The 6,880-nt window shown below is 36.3% G+C and overlaps 1 pseudogene; it reads right to left on the bottom strand.

The window, feature by feature from the left end:
* On the bottom strand, nucleotides 1,392-6,880 carry LOC18775308 (annotated as a pseudogene).

Raw genomic sequence — 6,880 nt, 5'->3', positions numbered from 1 at the left:
AGGTGATGAGTTTCTTGCTAATTGTATGCTACTTCATATTGAAAGAGAATTAGTTGATAATATAGATAATGAATCAATAATTAGTAATTTTGATGCTGTGAAGAGCATAAGTGTTATTTGAGGGGTAAGGCTCATTATGTCCCCTCACTCGGGTATATTTTTTTGTTATCAATGAAATTTACTCGTAGCATTGAGTTTTCAATAGGTTTGTACGTAAAGTAAATTTAGCTTACGCCATTCTGAAATCCTGGGTCCGTCCCTGATACCGACCCGAGCTTACCAGGAGACGTCGCGTGGCCCGGAGTTTGGATGCCCATGTACTGACCCAACCAGACTAACCACCCCGGGTCCACTGTGGTGTCATGTCACTAGAAAGGCAGATGCGATAGTACTCTAATACAACCAAATCCCTATCAAGCCATGTCACTTCATGCACCAAACACCAGTATGGTGGCTGAAAAGGAGTATTACATGTGTTTCACGTCCGAGTCAGGTGTCGTCTTACTACTTGGTTCCTGATAATCAGCATAGTGACTGGTGCCCATAATCACTCTCCAATCACACCATTGGGAAGGGCTGAAGATCTCCCATTCTGCTAGATTTAAGAAGATTGGGAATGGCTAGAGATCTCTCTTTTTCCTGGATTTAGGAAGATGTGACCTCCCCATCTCCCTCTATAAATACACTTCATCTACATTGAGACAAAGGTAATAACAATTCTCTCACCCAAAAACTCCATATTCATTCCCCATTTCGAACCAGTCATTAACTTCACCATCAGAGGGGGCTTGTTTGGTATTGCACCAGCCACCCCTTTTCTAACAGTTTAGCTACTCGAAGTGTGCAGTTCATTCTGGAAGAGCAATTCAACCCGATAGAATAGGATGCATCCGGCCCAGACCCAAGTCAGGACCCCTATCCAACTGAACTAGTTGCCCTACCAACTATGCTAAACAAGAACAAAAATGCCAAACCAAGCAGAATAATTAGATTCCATTTGCTAATTAATACATTTGTTTATTACATTATGGGTTATCTTTAATAAAGGCACACCCGATTGTCTTAATATTGATATTAGACTTCTCCGTAATTGCTAAAATAAAAAATAAAATAAAAAAGAATCACTACGAAAGTAACCATATTTTGGGAAGGGTTGGGGGCTTCAAAATTCAACTCACCATGCCCATTCATGGCCATAACTTAAAGAGGACTTTGCTATGAGCTTTTGTGGAACTTACATACAACAAATTAGCCGTCTCAGAATGTAGAACCGTGTTGACCAAATATAAACGTGGCTTGAATATAACCAACCCAGTTTTCATTTAATTTCCCACTCTTTGTGGTTTACTATTTGAACTTTTAGCTTGAAATGCAAAATGGGATTACAAGGATGATGCAAACGACATGTCGTTTATATTCATTTAGGACTCCAATCCAACAAATTGGCACGAAAATCCATTGTTACATCTTTAAAGAGCTGTTTTGTAAACAGCGAAACTACAACATGACATTGTTACAAAATTCACTACTCTATCGCCTGCCACAGATACTTCAACTGTGACAAGATGAAGGGAATAATGCAAAACAGAGGTTTGCTAGAAGAAAAAGCTGCTGTGAATAATGCAAGCTACTAAAGGAAGTGCAACGATTATGCCTTCCTTGCTTGAAAAAAGTAAACTACAATCAGGGGCGGAGCTAGAATTGTAAAAATGGGGGGGCCGAAGTAGAAAATACAAGTATATAAGACGTCTAAATATTCAATATTTACATGTTTAGAGCTAAATATTTCTAATTGAGTTATGTCTAATTTGTTTTAGAGGAAATTTTAACTTAAATTCTAAATTGTTTATTACAAATTTTATATATCATATTTAATATAAAAAAGAAGTGAGAGGGGGGGGGGGGGGGGCTCACCAGGGCCACTCCAGGTCTAGGAGTGGCTTCGCCACTGACTACAATTCATCAAGGGACCTTTTATCACCATTCCCCAGTGAGAACATCCAACGGAACAGTTGAGATAACTTACTGGCTACAGGCTTCTGCTCTTGTTGTTCCAGTTTTACATTGCACACAGAATTATAGTCATGCTTCAAATGAGGAGCAACTATTCTTTCCTGGAAAAACACAAATGGTAAAATGATAACGAGCTGAAAGATCATATCTATTAAATCTGAGAGTGGGGTAGGAACAATACCTTAAACATATCAAGTGGACAGAAATCAATACCATCACAACCTTAAACACCAAAAAAACAATATTATCGGAGAATTCAACACGAGGAAAAAACATAGAGCAACCCGTTAATAAGTTATAACTGAAATAGCTGGCCATTATTCGCCATTAAAAAAATGTATGAAAAGAAATCTGTAATCCAATACAAATTGCGTTACTCGGGAATCTTCTAAGTTCAAAAGTGAAATCAAAGTCTGGAATTTGAAAATGTTCAAGAATCATATGAGTTAAAAATAAGTAAGAATGGGGCCTTACTGGCATTGGAATCGGATGTTCATTGTGCAGCACTTGCACAAAGTGCTTGTTTGATGTGTTGGCTAGACAACAGTACAGAACCAGTATGTTATTCCCACCAAAAGGTGTCACAGTATTGCCCCTCCAATTTCTCTTCTGGGGATGCTTTGGAGGGAGTTGCAAGGACTGTTCCCTCTGTATTTTTTGAAATTCTGAAATATAGAGAACATAACACCTACTATGAGAACATAATATAAAAGAAGCCATATACATGAGCATTCAGATTCCCACCCTCACAAAACCCAGATCATCCAAGAAAAATTAAGAATTTACTGAAGAAAGCACTCACTAGATCCGTCAAGAAAAAGTCCAAGCAGGCATGAAAATGGAACCACAGTTTCTGCATGTGCGAACCTTAGCCTTGCCTTTTCATAACTGCCAGGAGCATGTTTTTCTACAAAGAAAAGGGGAACGGGAGAGAGCGAGTGAGAATTGGAATACCAGAAGTCATAGCTTACACAAAATAAGATTTTGTAGGTTGAAAGTACAATTGCACAACAGTTTTCCCCTCTTTTATAAGTTCAAATGAAAAGAAACACAGTGAGAAAACAAAGACATTGTAAAACAACATAATTCAAAGAATTCCACATTTAACTGAAGTCCAAATAGACACTGACATATCCATGAGGTTTAATAGTCGTCAGGACACAGTATTATCCAGTAATGACAGCCTACTATTGGGTTATCTTCTTCAGCCTTAATAGCCTGCTCCATGGACTGCACAACATCTTCAAGTAAGGGCACTCCCATTTTATAGTTTATTGATTTACCATACCCCTTTAATATAAAGGCCTCCAAATCATCTGTCCACTGCAGCAAAGAAACCTAAACACAAGAGACTTTTTCGTGTAAATAAACAAACAAAAAACATTGAGATCACGTAAATCTGTGTTTATTGATATTACTAAACCACAATCTAAGGGGACAACTATTGCATTCTTCAAAGATATTATTTTTATTTTTATTTTTTTGTAATTCAGTTTCAGCACCAATTCACTTCTGTGTCCTCTCCATTAATGGATTTACCTACAAGCTAAAGAGGCTAGTATTCATCATGTAACTAGTTTTAGCCATTTTAGTCGTCTACACAGTATTGGAGTCATGGCGTACATGTTCATATATCATATTCAGATTCAAACCAAAAATGTTAAACAGAATATCCTGATTATCATGGAAAAATATAAGAAATTTGGTTAATCTTGACAATATAAAATTCTGCATACCTCAGAAGGGCTAAAAAGTGCACAAGCTTGATCAACTATATTCAACAAGGATGCTTCCTGCCAAATAGAACAAACAACAGATGACCATAAAAATTAATTGCACTTCAAGGATAATTAATTCACAAGCTCAATCCACAGGAGCAACAAAATGAGTTTGTGTATGAAAACAGAAACAAAGCAATCACCTGTTTGCACAGAAACCACAGAGAAGTTTTATCCTTCCTTGTAAGATTCAGCCTGTGGCGCCTTCTTAACGCAGAAGTAATTTCATCATAAACAGGTTCCTTAAGCTTATCAACAGCGGGCTCCTGACTTTTCTTAAATGCCTGCATACATAAGTCTTCGTCAACCAACAACTAAAGCACAGAATGGCAGATAAACTGATAGAAATGGGGTTGTGACAACCCAGTCTGGCTCCACCCAATTCCACCAACTAAGAAGGTGCATCATCAGTTTGTGTGTGTGCGTGTATTCAAAAATCAAGGAAAATATCAGGACTGCAGAATACCTTGTAGTTTTGGCAATAATCATGAAACCTTAGCATTGTATCACTTGCACGGCTTTCATTGGGTACAACAAAAGCTCGATGACGCCCTGGTCCAAGACTTCCTTTCCCACTAAACAATCCCATGCCAAATGCCACAGCACTGGCTGATGCCCCAGGGACCTATCCACAGCCAGATAGATATAATTAACTTCGATCAGCTTAAAGTCTCAACCTGAAAATGAGAATTACTCCAAACATTGGAATAGAAAATTGCCAAGCCAAATAGATGACTATTATTCCATATTCATAGTTACCAACAATCTATAAAACAAGGCTGATCGTGGCAATAATTTATCCTGTATAGGGAAAACATACTTTAGTGCCTTTATATAACAAAAAGGGAAGAAAGAAAACCCTAGAAAAAAGCTTACCTGTGTTGCTTTTATTGCATAAACATCTGGATGGTAATCATCATTAAACAAATTTGGAAATCTTGCTCGAGTCCTGATCCCAATATCATAGAGTTCATCCTCTCCTTGGATAATTAATTCTCCACCTTTCAGTTTTCATTTCCAAGGAGATTTCCAACCCTTTAACCAACCAGGAAGTTTTTCCAAAGATAGGTTCTGTTCTTCGGCTTCTCTCAATAACACCTCCAGATGAGCTGCCAAGTTGTCCAACTCTTTAATCCGTTTCTTGGTAGGAGAACGATTTTCATGCCTTGCCTGATAATATAAGTTGTATAAGGAGCCTTAAATGTGCCATTCTCTATAAGGAGCCTCAAATGGGCTGAAGTCATGCTAAAAATATTGCATCTTATAACTAAACATACAACCATAATACATTCATGCAAACTATACATATACAGACGCAAACTTACATTTCATCTTATTTGCACTTTGACTCTTCAAATCTAAGTTATTCCTAACAGTAGAATCTATTAATGCCTCTTTGTGTAATGCTTGTGTAAGCACTAAACACACAAGATGAAAAAAGAAATTTACCACGAGATTTAAGTGAATAGGAGTACATCCATCTGGAATCTTCGATGGTACAAATGAACTATCTGCAATGTCTTCCACAACACTGTATCTGCCACAAGATAGTTATTTATCTTTTCGTGATAAATTCTACCCTCTATTGCTCGAAAATATTAATTCTTCAATTTAAAACACTTTCGGCAATTTACTCATAACCAAGCATACGGCTAACCAACAATCTAGTAATGATATATCAATTGATCTTAGAACACAATTGAAAATAATTAAATAAATGTAATAAATTCCTAATCAAATTAATGGGAAATTTTGATTTTGTGAAAGAGAAACCTGGACACAATAGAAAGGTGTTGGCGAACATCAAAAGCTTTTTCCTTGGCATTTGAATGGATGAATAGCGATAACAATACTAGCAGAATAGTCGCCATGGCCGACTTCATCTTCTCGGTCTCAGTCTGTATCTCTATACTAAGAATTTGAAGAAAGGATTAAACGGACAACAAATTGGCATAATAAAATGTTCAATTCTCATTTAAATAAAGGGTTCAACTTTTTTTTGTTGGCGGTCCATATTGCTTGAAAATAAAGCAACAATAATAACTACAATCATAATAAATAAATTTTATTTTGATTACTTACAACTTCGGAAGAAGACGAACATTTGTGTTGTTCGAACTTTATTTTGCTTGATGTGGCAATTCTGCTGCGAGGTTTCTTCATTTGAATTTTCTGAGTTAAATAGGATTGACTTTTGTCCTAAAAATTGAAATCCAAGCTTAATTAATTTCAAGAAGATACAGAACACAATCAAATCCAATTGCAGAAAGATTCAGATAAAAGTTCGAATCAAACATAAAAATCGCAAAACTTAGAATCATACAGAAATACCCACATCAAGCAAACATTTGAATCATACAGATAAAAAAAAGTTTTTAAAAGTAAACATAGGCACTAGAAGAAAATCACCATATATAGAGTTCTAACCTAATGCAACATACTGCTGAGTTTAGAACAGAAAGCATAAAGGTTCCAAATGCTCACCAGCTGCTCTTTGTAAAGCATAAGTAACCAGATGAAAAAATTCAAAGCTGAACACTTTAATAGAAATAAAACCCTTTCCATTTTCAGCAACTGGAAGTATAATCACGTTGTTGCAGTGAAAACGCAATAATCCCAAATGAAGCTCAGAAGAGAAAACCCAAATGACATAATCACAAATCAGCATCAAATGTATCCAGTTCAACTCAAAATCAACAGAGAACGGGTGAAAAGGAGAGAAAAAGAAAATGAGAACTTGAAAAGTGTAATTGTATTGTCATGCGAAGTGTAATTCTTTTCTTTTTCCTTTGTTTTTATTTATTTTAATTCTATCTGGCTTTGGAGGGGAAATTTGGGCGGAGTGGGAAGGAGACGCTGGTGGTGGTTCTCTGATGATAATCCACGCTCATCATTTTTCTTTAAATTTTTTCACTTTTCATTTCACCTTTTTATTTTTAACAAATTCAATAATGCCAAGACACCAAAATTTAAATCACAAATTTGAGTCCCAAATGAGGTGTCATTTGCCACATTATCAAATTTTAATGGCTTATTTATATACATCCGAAGGCAACCATATGTCCGAAAATATTCTGAAGGCAACTACA

This window comes from Prunus persica, chromosome G6 (genome assembly GCF_000346465.2).
Source record: "Prunus persica cultivar Lovell chromosome G6, Prunus_persica_NCBIv2, whole genome shotgun sequence".
NCBI lineage: Eukaryota > Viridiplantae > Streptophyta > Magnoliopsida > Rosales > Rosaceae > Prunus > Prunus persica.
Note: the sequence above shows the minus strand (reverse complement) of the source record. Positions and strands in the feature narration are given on the sequence as shown.